Here is a 24,886-nt window from a genome sequence, read left to right on the forward strand (position 1 = left end):
CACCCGGTGCTGATGATAAATATAAAACATAGTAGTTTGGAGGGACACGTTGATAAAAAAGTAAAATAGGTATTACAAATATTACCTACAAAAAAGTAAGATATTAATATACCTACTGCAGAGCATAGGTATAGTATTTAGTAAATTGATTTACCTATTTTAAACTCAAGTCTTACTTAATTACTTGGGCTAGTCTAGTAGTTAGGGCAGTTTTGACAGGGCTATTTGTTCAATGGGCTTTAATACTGATTGTTATTTAGCTAGGATCTATATTTCTCATAAATACTAAGAACGCTAAAAATACTATTTTATTAGATTTTTATATAATATAACCTTTTAACGCAGCAGGCCAGTTTTTGGCCTATTAAGTCAATCAAATTGGAAATTTAATTTAATTTTAAAACAAAACTTCACATACCGTAAAATGGGATGAGTTGGCGCAAAACTGACATTAAAACCTTGATAACAATTTTTTTTTACATATGCAAACTGAATGGTGTACATAATAAGTGTTCCAGACGTTTGTATTTTAGTTTTTATTTTATTTTGGGTAGTTCCATTTCATAACTTTGACGATAAACAGGAAATTCCACCTCACCTCGTAGTCCCTCGTAATTGGGGTGAGATGGTATTTCATACAAGGGTGATTTTGGAAGATTGTTGGATCGATTTTTTTATGAGTATTACTCATAAGCTCCATTTTAAATTGGAATACATTATTTTTCTAGCAGTATCCCATTTCATCCCTTCTCTCCCATTCATAAACTCTCCCCGCGAACCCTACTCACCCCATTTTACGGTACCTAATATATGTACCTATGCAAAATTTCGGCTCAATCTAAAATCGGGAAGTGATTCAAATTTGGCTTCCAAGATTTGACCCATGATAACTAACTACATATATAACAAACCAACATACTTACATATTAACATAGGCAAGTTAAATTAAAACTTGTAATAAAAAGCTATTTTACAAGTTATTGTTTACCGAATCCCTAAACAAAACAGCTCCTTAAAATAAATCAAACATTATTTTGTTAATAGAAGATTACAACACAGTTACAAAACAGTAACATACAAAGTGTAGGAAATACTTAATTGGTAGCTTTCGGCGGCCCATATTCGAAAAGATAGCATCGAGACTAACAAAAGGAAGAAACAAAAAGCGCGTATCGTGATCACGTCTCCGTAGCATGGACCGTATACTGACTGAAATAGTGTTTGATATTAATGCACGTTGTTGGATATCTATGCAATTAATTGCACACGCAGTTCCACTGTCGGTGGATGAACGGAACTTGCTCTCACTTTTACCATCATTACGACGAGAGGGAAGCTGATGCGATTATAACAACCACCATAACGTTCCAGATTATAACTGTATTACATAACTAGGTATGTAATCTGTTCAGTACCTACTGTTAGTATATCAGTTAGAAAAATCTCGGTGCTAATTAAACGACACAGAAAACATAATATAACATCATTTCGTAGTTTAGGAATTTATATCATAACTACCTAACAAGAATTCATCGGATTTACTTCACCGATTTCAACTAACTGCGTGTTCTTTTGTGTATTAAATCGGGCTCATTTGTATCCTGAGAATAATTTGGTTATTCCATACGTTTTCTTAAAATAATACATATTTGAAATATGTAAATTATTAATAAATGATATTTCCAAAATACAATAGACCTGATATTTTTTATAACAGAGTTGAACTGGCACGATGCCATTAAGAAAAATAGGTTAGTTCGGAGTTCGGCAAAGTTTATGACTTTTTAGGTGGGTTGAAATGATGTTGGACTTTTTTCTCAGCTTGTGGATAAGTTTCGGACGTGATTCAAATACAGAAGAATTAATAATAATTAAATGTTCTATATAATTAAATTTTATTATCTTTCTATAAGTTCGGTCCTCTTGCCGGTACTATAGAGTTTACTATTGGAAAATAACCGGTTTTAGTTAGTAATACGGGCTATCATATCCGACACGATTTTCATATCCGAGGCAGAAATTTTAATCATACTATCTTACCCGCTGTCCGATCTTAGTCGAAGTTATGTCACGCAACGTGGTTAGCAAAACATTTTTAAATAGTGGATCCCATTAAATTCGTTTACATAGTCAATTTATTTATTTACATAGTGGTTACCAGGTCCGGAACCCTAAAAGTGTAGGTCTACCTACTCGTATGTAGATGCCAAATTTTTCATAGGATCTTAAATACTTAGATGCCTTAAAACCTCGTCCATTCATACATAACGTTTGATTTTTTAACTTCAAGCAGAAAAACTATTTTCATAGAAAATAATTTAATTTGTTCTTAGAGTAGAAAAACCGGAGGTCACCAAGGGAAACTTCTACAAGGAAGTATTTCCTCATAAGATATTACAATAACACGATATTTTCAGTTTCTCAATCACCTATACATTGTAAGAAGTGAAAATTAGCCTCACCTTGGATGCTTTTTACATTGACTGATTAATAAAGCTACCTAATCACATTTAATTCATGGGCCGCTCGTCCAATGGACCTGGCCAGTATAGTGCTCGTTTATAAAATAAAAGTACGTAACTCAGAATTAAAGTTTGGTAAGAACAAGGTTCCGTGTTCCACGTTAAAGATTTTTAGCTAAACTATCATAGACAGAATCTTGATGGAAATGCGTGTATTGAGACTGATAGTCATGTACTACCCTCGACCTCCGAGGGCGGGCGACGAATTAAATACCGCATCATACCTATACCGTCATCTGATACAAGGATAAGCCCTTGGCACACATTAATAAAAGTGATCCTGTTTGGAAAAAATACTAAAAAAAATAGAATTGGCTGAAAGCACGAAAAAAAGAACCACTTCCGGTTGCAAAAAAAAAGTGAAATTTACGTCATCTGATACAAAGATGACTGGTGGCAACAGGTAGGTATTTACCTATATATGTAGCTTCAGAAACCACTCGCCTGCCAGTTCCTATATGACCGGAAGTGCGTATGCCGACTTTAAAGGTACCAAAAAGAGTGGAATTTACGTCATCTGATACAAAGATGAGACTGGTGGCAACAGATAGGAATTTATTTTATTTATAGTGCCCGGCAGACGCACTTTCGGCCATTTGGGAGATGGTAGACGAGTATTTTCTGAACTTACATATAAATTCCTATCTGTTGCCACCAGTCTCATCTTTGTATCAGATGACGTAAATTCCACTTTTTTTTTGTAACCGGAAGTGGTACTTTTTTTCGTGCTTTCGGCTAATTCTAATTTTTTTTAACCTATTTTTTTCCAAACTTAGCATCACTTTTATGAACGTGTGCAATGGGGCTTATCCTCGTATCAAATTACGTAGTAGATCATACGGTCTCCGCCCGTACTATAGTCGCGATCGAGGCAGGAGGCGTAAGAACTATTATCGTGGTCGAGGTAACGTTATTCGTTTTACTATAAGTGCAACAACTATAGCGTCTATAGATATGTATACAACATAGATGGATACAGTCTAAAGAAAAAACGTGCCTCGAAAATCAAGAAAAATTTGATTCTCGTTCAGAGGGCGCTACAAGCTTTGGCCCAATGTTGTATAGATGGCGTTGACGGTTTCGTTTGTTATTTAACAATTTTAACGCATATCAGTGAAAGAACATGGGTCAAAATCATAAAAATAATTAATGCAAATAAAAAAAATCATTTATCCATATTTAAATACATTTTATCGTATTTTTATAAATGTTCATTTTTAGTTTTAAAGTGTGTCGACAGATGGCAGTGAATTTACTGGGGTTACAAAATTTACTATGACAGTACCGCTCTAGTATAAGTTACTCTATGATACAACTAAATAATATAACTCAGCCGTGACTTTGTACGATAAGGAAGCCTCGAGAGCGGAAGCTAACGCCAAAACAATATATATAAAAAAATACTCCAGTTATATTCAGGTCAAATTATATAAGCCTTGTAATCTTAGTTTACTTTCGCGTGATAGGTAGGTACATATAATGTCACTACAATCTAATCAACGACTAAATAATTCATCGGTTTCTTAACCCCGATATATTGTCAAATCATTTCCTTAAGATGCTTAGGTACATACCTATGCAGATACTGGACTAGTTATGTTCGCAGTTGCGTTTCTTTGGCGACTCCGTCCGTGTCACCGTCGCAAAACTGCATTTCGAGCTAGAGTCCGTCTGAGCCAACTGCACTGCACCGATTTTAATACAACGAAGTGTGGGATTGTTAATGTCATATTTTCATACACACACATTTCATACACGAACATTAATGATGACAGTCCCACACTTTGTCATTGCAAATGCCACGCAGTGTTAGTTAGTCCGACTCTAACCATATACATATTTGTAATCTGAGTTTTATCGGCCGTTTCACCTGATCCACAAAACATTTTTTCTTCAGGAATTCTAAATTAGAAGGTCACGCAAAGCGAACGAGGTCAATCCAAGTCCTTAAACGGCCTGAGGCACCGGCGTCAATATTCGTTAATGACAGCTTTTAAAATATTAATTATACTAAAACCACAATTTATATTAGTGCTTTGTTTACATTCTCTTTCGTAGAATGCTGCAGGCTGTAGCTAAAGGTACCGTTCTGATTCCGACTGCACAAGCATTACTGATGCGATTACTGCAGGAAATGTCAAAAATCATTGACATTTACGGCAGAAATGCAGTCGGCAGTAATGTCGCGCCGCAATACTGCAGCAGTAATGTTTTGCTCTCTTTATTTAAAGAATACTTAAGGGCTCTGTAGAGCACAATGAGCATGCATCATAATATTTATTCCTACATCTGCTACCAGGTAGGTTATTGCATATTATCCATTGAACAAATAATACGAGAGATGCAAGCACATCTCCCGCTAGCATCATCGTCATAAAATTACTTTAAATTAAATTACTTATTTAGAAACACACGTTAATATATGCAGACCCAAGCCTCAATCAACGGGAACGAAACGAGTCGGGACCGGGACCTTGTCGTGAGCTTCAGCCACGACTTATAAAATATATACAGTATAAAACCCTGTCATCTGTCTGTTACCGCCCGGCTTAACTATGCCTTGATGGATATTTTATGGTACGCCGCTCCGTGGGTTGTATACCCATGTCATATAAAAGAGTAATTATTGTGTTACGGAGTCGGAAATAAATGATGCCAGTATTTATTCCAAGCGATAGCTTTACTAAAATAGCATTTCTCTTCTATGATATTTTCACTGTTGAGACTTGAGACGCACTTAGACTTACGTCACTGCTTTTTTTACCGACTTCAAAATCACCGGAATAGCAAGTGAAAACTGACAGTGGACGGTAAATGACATGCGAAGGATAATTTTGACTGATAGTTGTTATTTCGTCTAAAAGTCTTGAAAAAATTTTTCGCTAAGCAATCTCGGATTTGATATGGGTATGTTTGATATCAATGCATTCAGTATGATGTCCAGGCGTCGTAGCACGGTACGCTTATCACCATGCCTGTCACGTTCTAACAAGTATGTGAGTGCGAAAGTGACGGACTTAGTGATAGGGGAACCATGCTGCGCGGGCGAATACAAATATATGAGACGACAAGCGCCAAAATGGTGGGGGTAGTAACTGTGACGCCATAAAGTCGGCGGTACAAAGAAATTTAGTTTTTTCTTTTAAAGATACCATGTGGGGCATCAAATGAAAGGTCTTTGTGAGTAGATTACAAATATATAATATACTATAACATTTTTCACTACTTGATCTAACATATTATAAGAAAACTTCAAAAAATTTCATAATGCAGTTGATTTTGAACTGCCCTAGATTGAAAACTACTGAATGGATTATTCCAAAATACATGCTTACCTACTATTATGACAGTGAATCATTCAACGCGACAGGAATAACAAAGGTTTTTTCAGTAGGATTTTTATGGAAATGCCATTTCTTAGTATTTAAATGATCATTGTTGGTAACTAACAACTTAGGACATCCATTTGTTGCCCTGGGTGAACGTATATACTCGTATTTTGTTTGATTCCACTTTTTATATTATGCTAAAGTATCGATGCACCTACTGATTTTTTTTAAATTAATATTTGAATAGAAAAAATATCTCATCTTTCTGTGCGAGTAGTCATTGGAAAAAGTTTGACGAAAATTTGTGGTCGTCTTGGGTGGCATGGGCACCCGCTGGACAGGCCCCCGGCGTGCATATAAATGACAGTTTATTTAGAATTATGACATCTCATTTCTTTAAAGGCTTTCAATTAATGAACGCCCCAAAGCCCGCGCAGCCGGTAGTCATTTGATGAAAAGCGAGAATATTACGTAGAATACCCATTCCCACGGGATTACCATTGAAATGGAATTTTAATACTATTCAAATAGTTTTTCTCCTGACATCAACGATACCTACCTGTTACGATTATAAAGTTATAATTATTTATGACCAGATGGTCAACTTAGAATCAATTGACTGACAGTTTGTTTTTGAAACCTTTATTATTAACCTTTATTTATTAACCTTTTTTAATTTACCTGTGGGTATAGTTCGTCAAACCCAATTGTCAGTAAATAAGAACAAAAAAATATATACTCATCCTTTTTAACCGACTTCAAGATTTCAAAAGGAGGAGGTTATCAATTCGGTTGTGTTTTTTTTATGTTTGTTACTCCATAACTCCGTCATTTCTGGACCGATTTTAAAAATTCTTTTTGTGATTGTAAGTATACCTATATATATACAGATTGGTCCCGTTTTTGTCAAAATGCAGTTCTGATGATGGGATCCGTGAGGAATCGAGGGAACTCCTCAAATGTTAAAGGCATACATATAGTGAATCAAGCACTTACATTTAAAAAAGTGACATTTGATGAAGTGAAACTGCTGATGATGATCTGAACGGAACTCTTTAATGACGCATAGTTCACGTTTGGCGATTTGTCCTCTTCGTTATGTTTGTTAAGCAAGTTAGGTTTTCAAGAAACATTTTTGTCAAGCTCGAGTTCTGATAATGGGATCCATGAGGAATCGAGGGAACTCCTCAAATAAAAAAAGCAAACATATAGTGATTTTTGTATTTTTATCAACAAATCCAGCATTTCCATTTTAAAAAGTGACATTTGATAAAGTGGAACTGCTGATGATGATCTGAACGGAACTCTTTAATGACGCATAGTTCACGTTTGGCGATTTGTCCTCTTCGTTATGTTTGTTAAGCAAGTTAGGTTTTCAAGAAACATTTTTGTCAAGCTCGAGTTCTGATAATGGGATCCATGAGGAATCGAGGGAACTCCTCAAATAAAAAAGGCAAACATATAGTGATTTTTGTATTTTTATCAACAAATCCAGCATTTCCATTTTAAAAAGTGACATTTGATGAAGTGGAACTGCTGATGATGATCTGAACGGAACTCTTTAATGACGCATAGTTCACGTTTGGCGATTTGTCCTCTTCGTTATGTTTGTTAAGCAAGTTAGGTTTTCAAGAAACATTTTTGTCAAGCTCGAGTTCTGATAATGGGATCCATGAGGAATCGAGGGAACTCCTCAAATAAAAAAGGCAAACATATAGTGATTGTTGTATTTTTATCAACAAATCCAGCATTTCCATTTTAAAAAGTGACATTTGATGAAGTGGAACTGCTGATGATGATCAGAATGGAACTCTTTAATAACGCATAGTTTACGTTTGGCGATTTGTCCTCTTCTTTATGTTTGTTAAGCAACTTAAGTTTTTAAGACATATTTTTGTCAAGATCGAGTTCTGATGATGAGACCCACGAGGAACCGAGGGAACTCCTCAAATGTGAAAGGCATACATATTGTGATTTTTGTATTTTCATCAACAAATCCAGCATTTACATTTAAAAAAGTGACATTTGATGAAGTGGAACTGCTGATGATGATCAGAATGGAACTCTTCAATGACACATAGTTCATGTTTGGTGATTTGTTCTCTTCCTTATGGACCCAGACCCAAACTTGGACCCGGACTCGGATCCGGACCCGGACCGAACTCTGACCCAAACTTGGACCCGGACAGCCGGACACGGACTCGGACCCGGAAATGCTACTAGAAAAGTGGGTTAGGTTAGGTTAGAACTGTGACCCTTACAGAAACGAAATGCTATCAGAAAAGTAGGTTAGGTTAGGTTAGAACTGCGACCCTTACAAAAACGAAATGCTACTAGAAAAGTGGGTGGTTTTACCTTCTTGCCTATTATTAGGCAATATTATAATAATTAGGCAATTAGGCAAAATTAGGCAAGAGATGGATTAGGATAATTAGGCAAAAGATGCTGTCTTTTTCATTTCATTGTCTGGAATCTAAGAGTGCACCATCAACAATAAGTAAACTTTCAGCAGCATCCCCCATTGAAGTCGTTTTTTTTTTCTTAAAAATTATATTTTGGGTGCTAGTACTAGTGTAAAACCAAGATAGTATGTTTCTCTCTGTCTACGTTTGAAATGAGACAGTCCTTTGACAAACTATATGCATGTGTAGGTATAACAATCCCACGACCCAGCAAAGGCTGTTTGCTAGATAAATGTTGTTTTGGTGGTTTTGGTGGCAGTGAGCTGCGAAATTGCATGGAGAAATTATGAATGAATTAATTGATAAAGTCGCCATGCACTTTTACGGCTGATGGTACCTCTATCTATCTCTCATGAAAGTTATGAATTTAAATGGGGAAGTGGCGGAAATTTCAAGGAAGGCGTAAACTCGTAATTCGTATCTTATTTACAGCTCTAAACTCTGTATATCAAAAAATCTGAACAGCAACACACTTACCTGGCAATTAACCTTTTTTTGCAATAACATTATGATTTACAAATTGGTATAAGATTAAGTTAGGTAATGGTTAAATATTGCTAGTAGTAGTTAGTGTAGTAGTAGTGGTAGTACTGAAAATGGGCTCCATATGGTAATACTAGTAACTACGATTGTTAATGAAATTTTTAAGACCTTTTAAACGAAGGAATAACTCTGATTAATCTACCTAAATGGGCCAATCAACTATTTCTTGTAACCAATCAATTTTTTTACAAGAAAACGGATATTGATTTTTGCTAACAATTTCATTGAATATGGATAATAGCATTCATATAGATTACAAATATATCCAGAGCATCGCTCGTTTTCTCATTTTACAGGCTTATAAACATGAATTTCATAACAAACTCACGTAAAACGTCTACTGGGTCACGGACTCGAGTTTAAGAATTTTGTATAGAAAACAACTTTTAATTCAAGAAAAAATATTTTATAATTAACACAATGGCGTTAGAAAAGGAAATAAAATTAGCCACAATTTTGTAATACTTATGTGGATATTGTCTCCTGAGTCACATGAGCAGTTTTAAGAGAAAGTTTTTTACATAATTCAGTAAAAGCTTAATATTAGGGAATGAAGGAAGTGAAATAGTATTTGTTTTTAATATTAACCTTCTTATTTTAAAGTCAGTAAACTGTTACAAATGAAGGGGATGTTAAAGTATATACTTTTGCCTTGAAGTCCAAATAAGTAAATTTACTGAATTAAAACTGCGAAAGTACAAACGAATGCTTTTATATTTTGTCCAAGAAGAATGTTGACACATTGCTATGGTAACCAGTAGTTTTCTTAAATGTTGCCTATATAAACTCTATTCTGCAACGGGGGACAACATTGTCAATCAGGAGACAAAACGTGTGACTCAAGAGACACGACTATACTTACCTAGCATAATTTGAACTAAAAATATAAATTTTAGAAATATCTGCATCTTTAGGTACCAGCTCATCAGCTGCCCTATTTAAATATCCATCAGCCGGCCCTTTGTCATACCCGGACTCAAAGAAAGGCCAAGATATGCAGTAGAGCTTAAATAGATCTTTTGTTGCTGGCGATACTGACTGACAGGACCGTCACTGAAAAAGTGAATGATTGCAATGAGATAACGAATATGTTAGCATTAGCAATAAGTTTTACGGTTGTATATGTATAAGCTTAAAAGAGTCTCTTGTGTCACGAAAAAATGTCTTTAGGGTCACATTTTTTGTGACTCAGCGGACCGTGAGCCAAGTGACATTAAAACAATTTCGGCAATTTTTTGACAAAAAATTATCAAAATTATTGAAAATACATCAAAATCATAGTCCTGCGGCATTTTAGACCTAAAAGAGAAAGAGAGTTAAGAATCAAATTAGTTTCTAAAAGTATTAAACATCGGAATTGCACTGTTATCCAGTCGACACACAATAAACCAGCTTTCCACTTTTCGAGTCACGGATAAAATGGCCAAGCCAGTTTAAAGTTAAAACTTTTAACCTATAGCAATGGCAGGCGACTTCATTCGATACGCAGATGCATCTATTATTGGTTAAGCTGTTGATATTCTGTTCCATTAGCGTTTATTAGAATAATTTATCTTGTGACTCAGCCGACACGTGTTTTACTGACGCAGCAGGGACAAAGATTCAAAAACTATAAATACTATACTATATGTGACGACGTGCTCGATAAATAGAGTATAAAATAAGGAGACAAATGTTTTTAAAGCAGAGTAAAATAAAAAAAGTTGTCTAGGAAAATAATTTCAGGATCACCATGAGTGAGTCCGTACGCATACGCCTTAGGGACAGTAATATTTTGTATGGGAGACAAATTTCACCACCTTTCACCATGATTTTTCTTAAAAAACTTAATAAATGTACCATTATAAGCTAAAACAAACATAAGAAAATGGATCTAAGTTTGTAATTGTGATCTTATAACATATTAAATTAATATAAACATTCCACAATAATGTAAACATTCAAACAAAATGTATTATTCGATATGAATAAATGAAATGAAATGAAATGAAATATATAGTAGCACTTAATTATTTTCCAAATTAACAGGACAGGTTTGTACAGAAAAAAGTTGATCGGCCCTAATATTAAACTTAAAATGAGTAATATAGTACATGTGTTATAATAGGCAGGTGTAGGTACTTGTAGGTATACATTGAGGCTGTGATGGCTGTTTCGATGTAGGATCAACCAAGGCTACATACATTCGTCAAGTTTAGTTATTTATATATATCTATGTATCTATGCGTGTCGAAGTAGAATACATTGAAAATTGTAAATTGTAAAAAATGTAAAAACAACTCCATCTACAGCTATGTTGATAAACCAGAAAGTGAAAGGCTTTTGTTGCAATCTCCAGTGACTGCAGTGCATGCGCACTTTGGTTGCGAATCGCTAAGTTACTGGAAAGAGGGACAGATGGCGCTCACTAACTAGAAAAAACCGGCCAAGTGCGAGTCGGACTCGCGCAACGAGGGTTTACGCAACGTACTTTTTGGTATTTGTTGTTATAGCGGCAACAAAAATACATAATCTGTGAAAATTTCAACTGTCTATCACCGTTCATGAGATCCAGCCTACTGACAGACAGACAGATAGACGGACAGCGGAGTCTTAGTAATGGGGTCCCGTGTTTACCCTTTGGATACGGAACCTTAAAAAAAGAACTGAACATGTATATAGTATTCATTTACATGAGTGTATGTAAGTACCTAAGTAACTAGGTACAAATGCCAATTTACCGAAAATATCGTAGATAGAAAGACGCACTGCGTTTTATGTTTAATAAATTTTAACGCTGTTCCCTAGAAAAAGTATGGCGCGTATGTTACTTACAGCATCAATATCGTAACCAAGAGCGTCGTAAAAGCGATAGTTCCGTTTATCAGAGAACACATCCAGAGACGCAGCCGCGGTGGTCCGCGCGGCACACGGCTAGAATAACCGCGCACACGGTGTAAAACTTGTGCGGTTTCCTGACCAATCTGCCCTCATGGTATAACTTGAAACATCTCGAACCAGATTTACCGTAACACAAAAAATACCCAGATAAGCCGACTTTCTAATAAACCCCACGGGACAAGCCTTCTTCCTTGTATATAATAAATCTTAAGGAGCCCTCTTTACGCATCGGCTCTCAAACTGTGACGGGTTTAGTGGCTGCTCTGATTAATGTCGGCGCTTTTTACAAATACATCAGTGGACAATGATTTTTTTTTAAGTAAGATGTACAGTCAGCGTGAAAAAGATAGTGACGGCCAAAGTGGCAAAGGTTCATTCCATTACGTGACGTTTTAGTGTGAATTTATTTTTTACTTGTATGAGCGTGACCTAGTGGAATATATGCACTCCAATATTTGGTGTTCCAATGTTTGGAGTACCAATTGCTGGTGCTCCAATTCTTGAGGCTCCGATATCTATACCCTATAATAAATTAGAAGAAATCATTATTATACCGTAACTAAATCAATAAGTCTCTGTGATAATTTATTAAATCATAAACATTGTAACATAATATAAAAATTCTTGAAATTAACATTTTTTGTGTACCAAAAAATAAACAGTAAACATACATATATCCCAAATGACCCAGAAACTAATTTCTAACAACAATGAACAATATTCTAGCAAAAAAATTGCACATAAGAAAAAAGTCGAATTTCACGTTATTATTTAAATTACGATTTATTGTATGTACGAGTAAAGAGTAAAGTCTTAGCTACTTCTTGTCCGCCGTACGTAGGTACCCTATAACATTATTTCATTTTTAAGTTCTATATCTATTGAATTAATAAGCAAGTATTTACATTCCACAGCATAGCCCGTTAACATTAACGTAGTTCTTGCCGCTTTAAATCGAACCCACCGAACCTAATTGATTTTACTGATGAGTAGGTTCAATCCAATAAATCAAATAAGTTATTCAAATGCTCCAAAGTTTCAAAGTCTCAGCCTGACATTTTAATGTGCCTTAATAATCGGAAAGAGAAAAAAACTGAGTGTACCGGTGGGTTTAGCGATACGTGGCCCAGATACAGCCTGAGGCAGGGCCCTTATCGAACGCATTCTTTCCTTTTTATCTCCAGTTTGAATATTGCCTTATAATAAGGCTTTGACCGTTAATTGGGAACACGGGACAGTGAATGAACTCCACCTGTTTAGTTTTTTTTGAGGCCACACTATTTTTTTGTGTGACTCATATGTAGTTATGTATGTACGGTTTGTAGGTATTCATATCTTCATCTAGCATATTTTCAAAAATTCGCGTTTATACAATTCTGAATTTCCTAAATGAGTAGGTAACAAAAAGTAGAAAAAGTATTTTATTGTAAATAAATAAGTACATAATAATATAATTATTACGGGACAATCTTACACAAATCAAGTCGAAAATGGAAAGGTCGTGGATACTAGATGACGATATATTTATGTAATAGATAGATATAGTCAATTAATATAATACTGAAATACATAGAAACATCTACAACTCGGGAACAAAGATCTGTGATAAACATACACAAAAATGCCTTTACAAGGATTCGAACCCTATTTGGGGATATTACTGACCAGTTTTGTAACTATTTGGTTTAACACCGACTTCAATAATATTCCCGAAAGAAAAATATTGCCGGTAATTAAAAAAACACGATGTATGGAAATTCAGCACTAAAACAGCTGTCATTCTTTTTGCCAATAAGAAATACTTATTTCATATGTAGCACATAGACCTACTTAAAAACTTTAAAGCGACAATTATAAAACGATGTTCTTACAGTAATCAATCAGAAGATACTATATGATATGTGTAGTTGTAGCTTGTAGCTAGGGTATCCTTTGTATACTTATGTAAATCTTTGCTCTTATTTAGATACGGCAACCTTAGGCCTTAATCCCACCAGCTTCCGAATTGTTATCCAAAATAAGCGAGGATTACATATCTTTCGAAATTTTTTGTCAGATGAAATAAAAAGTTAAAGGTTCCTTTTTAGTTTTTCGTAAATAACTCGTAACCGGTGGCCTGTAGCAAAAAATGTTATTTTAGATACAAAATCTACATAAAATTGTTTACAAAAAAGATTATGTACACTTTCTGCTAGTACGAGACATCAAGCCCGACTGAGACTAACATACATATAGATTTCTTAAACTTACAAGAAAACACTGGGTATTTAGGAAACTCTTGAGTCCGCTCTTGAGTCGCATTCAATAGTTTGCCCCGTACCTCCGAAACACGAGACCCTTCAGCCACAAGTCTGTGAAAAAGTCCTATAATATGCGTGATGACCGCAAGTTGTCTTTACATGCTCCTTCTTGTAACCGTGAATAATAAACAACATAAACGTAACGTATGATCTTGATCAAATTGGACGGTGTCGACATTGTAACAGATTGGTCAGTGTAGGTGTGTGTCGCCGTTCGATAGAGACTAATTACACCTACACATTTACGCGATTATTGATTATAATGATTATAAGGCCATGATCACAACGAATTTAACATATGGATTTTCCAATACAATAATAATTATACACTTCCGTGCCTATTAAACATGTTTAATAGAGACCTAACTTAGTATTAGGACCTATTTACAAACATTACATTGCATAAAACATGTGTGAGGGGGTTTCGACGAGCAAAATAGTCAATCTATTTTTTACTAGGAAATATAAGTATCTTGACTTTTTAGGTCAGTTTATAGATAATAGAATTATCTTTACTTTTGAAATTGTATTTATAAGACCAATATGCAATAATGCCACGGTATAGCAAGCAATATAAATAGCTATCTGAGTAATTTAGATATACCTAGTTCAAAAGCTCCGAACTATGGTCCAAAATTAACTCAAATATCTTTGTTTAGGTGGGACTATTATTTGAATGTAATAGTTATATAGGTATTTTTTTTAAATTGAAAAAATAAATCTTAGACAAAGAATATTGGTACTTATACTTATGTATAGTTGTAGAGACTATAGTGGGGTGGTGTTACGTTACGGTAGCAAAAACACTAGCCTCAATTACGTTAAAAACGATTATTTCTTTATTTACATACATTTGGGCAAATCTACGCTGCAGGGTTTACCCACGTGTCTTCACGTAATGTTACGTATCAATGGTACGTTAAGAGTGATTTACAGTTTTTTTTATATATGGGCAAAATATACGCTGCAGTCTGCAGTATAAGAAGGGTGGTTTCACGCGATGTTATGTAACGTGGAAGATGGAGTGTGCACTGTGCAGTGAATGTGCATACGCTTTAGTATCGTTGCGTGCGTGCATAGTATTTCCTGCACTAAAGCGCCGGTGAAACTCATGAAAATGCGGCGATCAGGGAAGTGCTGGCGGGAAAGTGATTTATAACTCGTACCAAAAATTGCAATACTTCGGATAGTTTGGTGCTACTTATCAACACTTCAGCATATTTATTCCTTTATTAGGGTTAGGAATACACCAAAATTGCTTAATTTAAATCCTATATCAATTAAGCGATTGTAAATTATAGTGTCTTTAAGTGATGGGTAAAATAAAATGTTGTATATTCTGTACCCTAAAGTAAGGCATGATGGACCCTACATTTCTAGTTGCGACTTAAGGATGACTCACGTTAGACCGGGCCGTGTCCGGGCCGGAGCTTCCGGCGCTTACTTTTCTATGACATGACAAGACTGATCACGTGATGCTTTCCATAGAAAACGAAGCGCCGGAAGCTCCGGCCCGGACACGGCCCGGTCTAACGTGAGTCATCCTTTATATCGTCGAAACCGCCGCCGGTGGACCAGAATTAGTTTTACCCATTTTGGGAAAACAAAATGAACAATTTTGGTTCAAAATCTTTGCAGTCAATCAGTCAGGTAATCACTACATATAGTATATATAAAACAGTCACTTTCCGCTGTCTGTCCCTATGTCTGCTTAAATCTTTTTTTTATAGTGATTGAAGGGGAAGGTTTATATGTATAATTTGTAAAGGTTTTGTGGAAATTAGTTGAACTACCTGAGCGAAGCCGGGGCGGGTCGCTAGTAATTAATATTATATCAGGTAATAATTAATATGCGGCTAAAAACTTAAGTAAATATAGAAAGATGCTTAAAACTAACCGCAAAGTCCCCACACAGATCATATTTATATACTTAGGTCGAAAAAACTTGATTGTGGAAATTTACTTTTTTCCAAATAAAAGATTCAAAAAATCAGTTTTATTTTTTTTAACTCTCACCCCAGGATATCATCCTACCTACTAAAATAATAATTAGTAATTAATTTGAGAATTTTTTATTAACATTTAGGGGTCGCTACCACCAGTACCACCAGCCAACTTTAAATTTTTTTAATAGGTACGTAGACGTACTGCGATGTGGGATATGGATTGCTTTCAATGTGTTCCATGACAATATTTACCTGCCTACATAATAATTTATGTGACTGCTACATAATAAAAGGCGTAATTTACGATAATATCGCCTTTGTTTACATTACATTACATTCACAAGATACATCAGTTGAGAGTAAAAATAATAATAAAATAAAAATAATATCGCCTTTCATTGATTTCACAAATTTTCAAATGTCGGTAGCGACCCCTAAATATCAATTTAAAAATTTATAAAAAAAACTAGTGTTTTCAAATATAATAGATCATTTGTAGACGGTGAGAGTAAGAAAAAAACAAATTTATTTTTCAGTACTAGTTTGAATCACCCTAAGGGGCCTAAGGAATATGTAAAATGTTCTCATTCATATTTAATACGGGTTACTTTAAATCAAATATATAAATATAATATTTATTTTGGGGAACAAAACACATCATATAGTAAGAAATAAATAAATCTACAGTATACGTAACTAATTAACTAACTAAATATTTAGGGTACTACATAAAACATGGCATGTATTATATACGTACCTATAAATAAATACAACCTTCAGCATAGGTAAAAAACTACGTACTTATCATACCATAAAAAAAAGGGTGCGATAACTGTTACAGTACAAGAAAGCAAGATAAAAATACCCATAATCTGGGTATAGGTTATTTAACACTATATTCCGCCGTAATTATCGGATTTCAGGCACGGCGTGGTTTGTATATCTCGACGTACACATTAGGATATACTGCATAGTTTATAATTAACAGTACAGTTATATCGATTTTATTCTTTACTTTTACTAAAACTGGACTAACGGTAATTATCACAATCGTTATCGACATAATCTTATTTTTTGGTATTTTTTTTGTGTATATAAGTACCTAATGTTGGCCCTTATGCAGGCGAAAATCGTCTAGCTACTTACAATGAAAACCACAAGTTGTTTTTTTTTTGGTTGACACAGATGCTCCAGTCATCATCTCTAACATACGGTTTTGTCTGCGTATACCAAATTTTAAATACTTGTACCATTTGCTAACAAGCGCACCGTGTTTTTTTTTCGTTCATATTATACATTATGAGTTGCTTCAAGTAGTTTTGTTAGGAATTCTCAGCTTTGCCAAGCTGCAAAAACAAAAGAGCGTTAAATTATAGAAATAAGAAACTGTACCACTGACATTTACTAGTCTACAGCAGCGCCCACTTTCGATAGGCGCATTAAACCAAAGCAGAGAGCCTTTTTATCTGGCGTTGAGTGGTCCCCGAAGCGTGGCGGTCCTCGAGGCTCGAGATAACAACTTGATAGTTGCATGGGGTAATAAAAAGGTTCAAAAATTGGTTACAATTACTCTGGTTACTGCGTCGTAACATTTTAATGGCGAGTTACCTTTTAGTGTGGGAACGGGCCGCGAGTGACGGGAGATGGACAGAGGTAATCTCCGGCCCTTTTGTTTGGAATCGATACTGTTAGGCTCAGCCCGTTAGTAAACGGACACAATTATAGCTCAATAAGGTAATAAATATCGTGCTTGTAGAAACTGGGGAACAAACGATAATCGTTTATATAATACGTCAAATAAAATTTATAGCTATAATAGAAATGATCACGAGACCTTTTGTTCATATTATTAACTTTTTGGTCATTCTGATGCATTTTAAATTTTTCGATTGGATTTTGTCATTCGTTGCCCTTTTATCGTCTATCGTGTCAAGCGTCACTATCTCATTATGGTCACACCTACTTGTTAGAATGTGACAGTTACGAAGACAGAATAAAAAGGGGATCATAATAGGGCTACACCCACGGGTTTAAAGGTTTTTTTGTCATGTAAACGTAATACAATTAATTTTGTGTCATTGATCATAACTTACCTATCTATAATGTTCTCATGCCAATGAAAAATTATTCATCCGCGATAATTAATACTTACGGAAACTAATGCCATTGCAAGAATGTCGTAATTTACAACCAATGCTGCAGTACTATCTTAAATCTACACGGTAAGGAATTTATATAAATTATCAGTATTGCCCTCTAAATCACAGTCATCAAATCAAAAAATTACTTGTACCCCAACTTTGCTATCACTTATCGATTAGTGAGCGTCTAGGTAGGTGTAGGTACACAAGGTACAGGCAGCATCAACAGTAGCTGAATAAAACAACGTGCCAACATCCCTGCGTGCTTGCGTGTCAACTTCTCGTTTAAAGGTATTCTAATTGTTTTACTTTAGTCATTTTTTTTAAGCCATTAGAAAAAAATTTGTACCTAGATATTTGTGACGCTTAATCTAATCCGTTACTATTTTAGCTGACTGTACTTCGCGCCATTATTGATATTAACAATTATGCATAAAATAGGCCATCTAGGATATTAGCTTTTATTTACATAGTTAATTGCGTTATGCTATAATTCAATATGAAGGAACATTTTTTTTGTCTTGCGTAGCGATAATGCGCGCGCACGGGTGATGGACAAGCCCGGTAGAAAGCGGGAAGCATTACATTAACAGAGACTAATATATAATGTAGACTGCCAATCTTTGTACCAAGTAGCAATACAAAAGGTCAGTTGTAAAGGGGCCTACTGACTATCAGTCCGCCGGACGATATCGGCCTGTCAGTTGTTCGGAACTGTCAAATTTTTGCTCTAACCGACAGGCCGATATCGTCCGGCGGACTGATAGTCAGTGGGCTCCTTTAGTCAATTGTCAGGTTGTAAATTCTCTGAGACCTTATCTATAGATTAGATGTTTTGTATCTAAAGATTGTATCCATAGAAAGAAATGACTAATACAACGACTTGTATAGCATTTGTAAATAACCTAATATTTTAAAAAATATTTCATAAAACTGTGTAAATTCATGCGCTTGTCAACATTTTCATTGCAGATTATTTCAGATACAGACGTTATTAGACAACTAATGCTGATGCTTTTAAAACCTAGCCTTGTTAAATTTCTAGCTTTTTTTTACCCTAAAAAAATTACCTTTTTCCGGTCGTTAGTTAAAAATTATTGTCGGTATATATGGGTTAAGCAATAGTCAAAGCGCAGTTTTTATTTTATAATTGTCTCAGACATTACGCAACTGGTAAGTAGACCTAGTGCGATTTTCTTCAGCGGGGCCTATTGTACATGCATGTGTATTGTGTACGCATCGCATTACTGACATGTTTCAAGTAAATTAACGGACTATGAAATTATACTTACTTTAAACTTAACCGTCGTTACGCTTGCTTCGATATGACCTATTTTTGCGTAGAGAAATATTGGGATTTCTTTTAATAAATATTGGAATTGGCGTAAGAAATTAAACTTACATCGGTAATCGGTACACGCTTTTATTGAGGACTGTATGTTATGTCGCCATCTTAATATACAAGAATCGTCAAAAAAATTCATATAAATCCATAATCCGGGGTTTTACCTACTAGTTTAGTAACAAGTAGGCACCGAAGAATTTCACTATCCTCCCCCTGGCTATATATCATCAGATCAGCTTGATGATACCAAATGATTGTATTGTTATCATGTAATTTGACGACCGGTCTGGCCTAGTGGGTAGTGGGTAGTGACCCTGCCTGTGAAGCCGATGGTCCTGGGTTCGAATCCCGGTAAGGGCATTTATTTGTGTGATAAGCACAGATATTTGTTCCTGAGTCATGGGTGTTTTCTATGTATTTAAGTATTTATATATTAAATTTATATATATCCTTGTCTGAGTACCCATAACACAAGCCTCCTTGGGCTTACAGTGGGACTTAATCAATTTGTGTAAAAATTGAACACTCTCTCACTTATTTATATATATTCAAATCGGTCGGTGCAGTTAGCTTTGACGGACTCTAGCAAACTAATTTATGAAAACAGGTTCAAAGTGATATTTTACTAGCCGGTTCAATTCTCAGGTAGTAATAACAAAGAAAAAGTAAATGAAAAAAAAACTAACAAGTAGCCTTAATACATGTCCGCGGTCGCCATTATATGTGACGGTCAATAGCACTGTTAGCATAACATTATTTCATTCAGTAAATCGTAATCGTGATATAACACAGTCGCATGTCAACTCGACTCGGTACGTTAAGACCAAAGATAGATATAACTCCGTAATAGATGGATACAGTCTAAGGAAAAAACGTGCCTCGAAAATCAAGAAAATTTGATTCTCGTTCAGAGGGAGCTACTAGTTTTGGCCTACAGTCGTATAGATGGCGTTGACGGTTTCGTTTGTTATTTAACAATTTTAACGCTTATCAGTGAAAGAACATGGGTCAAAATCATAAAAATAATTAATGCAAATAAAACAAATTATTTAAATACATTCTATCGTATTTTTATAAATCTTCATTTTTAGTTTTAAAGTGTGTCGACAGATGGCAGTGAATTTACTGGGGTTACAAAATTTACTATGACAGTACCGCTCTAGTATAAGTTACTCTATGGTTAAGACTAATAACGGATGTCGACAATCAACCATCTCCTGCACATTTGATAGTACTTATCAAAATGCAATAGATTGCAGAATCGCATAGCCAGAAAGAAAACGTAGGTATCTATGATTTAAATACTAGTAGAACATATGCGTTTACAATTATTGCATTCATATTACGTGGACATCCTGAAGGGTAATTACTTATAAGGGTAATTATATTACAGGCAAGCCGCGAGGATTCGGCATTTCTAAAGGAATGATGTTTTTCATTATTACAAATGGATGGAGTTATGATTTAATGCCAAAAATACCTTAAATGCGCTTTCATTGTAAACTTGTAGCTGTAACCGTAAAGTCAAATTTACCTTTCGAATTATAAATAACATTGAAATCATATTTTAAATACTCATAAACCTAAAATTCAAACATTAGTATATATTAATCACTTAATACATAAGTACGAGTCGTATTCATAAAGAAATTAACACTATATTGACTTCCCTCTCTCCGCTTAAAGTCAAAAAAAGCAATTTATTGATGCAGTTATTATTGTTCTTAAAAACATTGAATTATTTAGATATGTCAAACTTAATAATAAAAAATTCACAAAAGGATCGTCAAACACCAAAATTGTATAAAAAAATACTAGTCTAGAATGTTTCTAGAATAAAAATCTAAATATCGAAAAATACGGATTACCTAATTTAGGTATTCATTGAATTATCAATTTCAGAATTATAGTCGGAAGAAGTTAACTATGCACAGACTTTAACTTTACTAATACTTCTTCTAAGTTCAAAGTTCTTAAAAGTTCACTATATGTATTGTTATTTTCATGGTCTTTGAGCGCACAATCCTTAATGCATAACATTTTCATTTGGTTTGTAAAAAGTACAATCTTTTTTTCTATTCGCATAGGCTTTCTTTCTTTATATTAAAGTAGATAATTGACTAAAAAGTTGTAGGTGTGTGCGTTGCATCGTTGCATGCGGTGGACCGTGGCCGGCAAGTGCAAGACCTTCCACGGTCATGGCTAGTAATAGTAACTTGTGATATGATAGTTAACTCACAATAACCACGGACTCCTATTTAAGCACTTAACAGAAAACAGTCTTACTTTCGTTTCTGATGGACAATATACCAACATATTATACTTACACACTTTGGAATAAAGATCAGACAAGATTTTTTGTTAACTAGGCACGAAAGGTAATCAATTAGCAAAAATATATACGTAATAACAACGATACGTAACTGGTAGTTAAATTAGTTTTCATTTCTCATGCTCTGAAAGAGGGTCATTGTTGTTCTAAAAGGTGTGCAGAAAATGATACGTGTCTGCACTAGAGCATTTTACGTTCGAAGTACGATTTTTTTAATTTTTTTACGATACGCAATTGAAATTTGAGTTTAAATGGATTTGTTATACAATTTCCATTCTAATATTTGACTCTCCATTCCATAAATAACGATACTTTTGCCTGAATTGTTAATTGAAAGTACCCTCAAGAAATACTATAAAAATGTATACTTGTCATGTTTTAAAAAAAACACATGCATTTTACTTTCCTTGTATTCGAAATGAAAAGTAGAGTGTTTAACTCGGGTGAAAGGCATCATTTCTGCCTCGGACTATTGGCGCTCTCACTGCGTTCGAGCACCAAAATACCTCGGCAGAAATGAGTGCCTTTCATCCCTTGGTTAACAATCTACTATTATACTCGTATTTCGTTAAATCACGCGTTAGCTGCTTACTCGGGTGTTAAAAATCCACATAATTGTAATGTATAAAAAAATTAAGGAAATTATTTAATATCAATTAAGTACTTACCTAGTAAAACAAACAGAAATAAATAAAATGACATAGGTAAGAAACCAACAGTTATATGAAAAGAAAACACATTTTTATGTTTACTAAACTAATTTGTATTAAACGGGAAATAATAAGCTATAGCCGTCAAACTATGCTAATTACAGTTAGTAAAATACATTGTGTTTCTTGGTTCGACTTGTTTGTAACATTTAATAGTTACGGAACCCTTTACAAAGTACGGCGCACCATTTCTAGACCAATTATTATTTAGTTGTTATCGAGTTATTTCCTCAAAAAACGGTTGTTTGTATGTACCTAGTTGTTACGCGATCGGTATTATAATGCGGATGTGTTGCGTGTGCGCAGGGGAGCTCACGCGAGCAGTGCTCGCTGCCCGGCCCATCTTTGAGTCATCCTCATGTCATCCTACTAACTTGAATGCTTATAGTTTGGTCTACTTCTCCACTCAAATGGCACACGTTGCGTGGACTCAGCCGGTACGTGCTAATTATGGTACAATCGGTATTTCGGTACGTTACCTACATTATACATATCATTATTTCTCCTCGGAAATTTTATTCTATAAAATACATCGTCAGATTCATTCAATCAGCACCGGTATCATGGTCGCGTTTTTATCACTTGACATATCATGCGTCACTCGCACTTACGTACTTGTTAAAGCGTGACAGGTATGGTGACAAATGATAGACAGCCGTCCATCTTAGCCCCGCTGAACTGGACCTTGACAATTTTTGTACAATTAAGACAAATCGTCAAACGTGAACGTCTCAAAAATTGAGAATAATGATATCACGAAGTGACCTCATAAGAAAGTGACCTACTCCGCCTAAACCCCACTTACCATGTCACCACTTACTTACATGGCGTTCATTTGTTTAACAAACTACGGCAAACTACAAGTTTACGGTCTACAGGACAAACACATTTGGTACAATACAAAACAATACTTTATCTTCCTTTAGGCAGAGGACCGCGAAACATGGAAATTGCTCCACCGACAAGAGACTTACTCTTAAATATATGATGATGACAAAACAATATATTTTTCATCGCACTTGCTCATAATTAAAAAGGTGGTACGAACCTTGATGCTTAAGGCCTCTCCAGACTATGTGCGTGAATCGCGGCGCGACTTCGCGGAGAGAACATGTCGCGACGTTGACGTATGACTCCACACTCGCAAACTTCACGGCGATTTCGCAGTTTGGTTCTCGCCAAGATGGCGGAAAAGCATCAGCTGATCGAGTTTAACTGCTAGTTATCTATGGCATCATACGTGATTTAGCTATTTTTCCATTTTGTTTTGTTGTAAAATAATTATTATTTATCTTGCCACATATGAGTCAAAATAGTGTGTAATGTGGAGTCTTGCCAGTTCGCGCTTCGCGCCTCCTTTGACGCGGGCTAAAAAACCGACAAAAAACGGGGAACTAGGCGCGAAGGCGTGAACAATCTGCGAAATCGACGCCACACTTACGTTCGCGGCTTCGCGCCGTGATTCGCGCATGAGTGCGGAGAGACCTTTACGTTCTCGTCTAGTCAGGGCACTTTCAGTAGATCCCACTTTGGTCCCACTTGTACTAAAATAATGTTTTAGATAAAAGATCTATATTTGTTTAGACTATCTTTTTTTAACTATAAAGTACTACGACATACATTTTTTACGTAAGAACAAATGAATTCTTCTTCACAGTAAAGAAAATCAGACTATAATGTAGTTTTATTTTAGGTGTAAATATTCTACAATAACAAAATTAAATAGGTACAAGAAATACCATTTATATCATCATCCATCACTGACCACGACATCAATAGCAGATAATTGTTGCAGCGTCGGGTAAAATCAGGTGTTACGGGGAGGTTGATTGCAACGTCTGCGATGACTGAAGAGTCCAATACCAGAGCGGCATCTTCTGCCGCAGCAATCACAAAACTTGGCAAGAGTCCAAGAGAGGAGATCAAGCAGTGCGGAGGTAAGGTTCTCTACCCAGCCCCTGTCATGTTTGTCTACATGAACCCGCTTTGAGATCTCGACGCCACTCTGGTCTCATTTCAGCCTAAGACTCCAAATTGTGAGGTTGAATATCGAAGCAGATCTGGCCTGGCCTCCTGGCGTTTGCGATTTGGCCCAGCATGACTTGACGTGGGAGTCCGGTAGGGTCATGTGCCATGTACAAGCCAAGTGAGCCTTCTTTGCTTTCATCACTTTCATGGTAAATGATCTGAGTCTGGATCTAGTATTATTTATGTTATTCGGTTTAAAGAAATTTTATTGTCTAAGAAATTACAGAAATTTCGTTTATAAGCAGGCATCGTAAACTGCGAGCGAAATCCATTAAAATGACGTACTTTGACTTGACAACAACCCTAGTACTTCAATGGATTTCGCTCGCAGTTTACGATGCCTGCTTA

The 24,886-nt window shown here is 35.3% G+C and overlaps 1 protein-coding gene across 1 annotated transcript in view; it reads left to right on the top strand.

Annotated features, from left to right (window-relative positions):
* The window catches only part of LOC134754416 (triosephosphate isomerase), a 279,469-nt gene that overhangs the window by 182,131 nt on the left and 72,452 nt on the right, over positions 1 to 24,886 (top strand). The window lies entirely within an intron of this gene.

This window comes from Cydia strobilella, chromosome Z (assembly GCF_947568885.1).
Source record: "Cydia strobilella chromosome Z, ilCydStro3.1, whole genome shotgun sequence".
Lineage (NCBI taxonomy): Eukaryota > Metazoa > Arthropoda > Insecta > Lepidoptera > Tortricidae > Cydia > Cydia strobilella.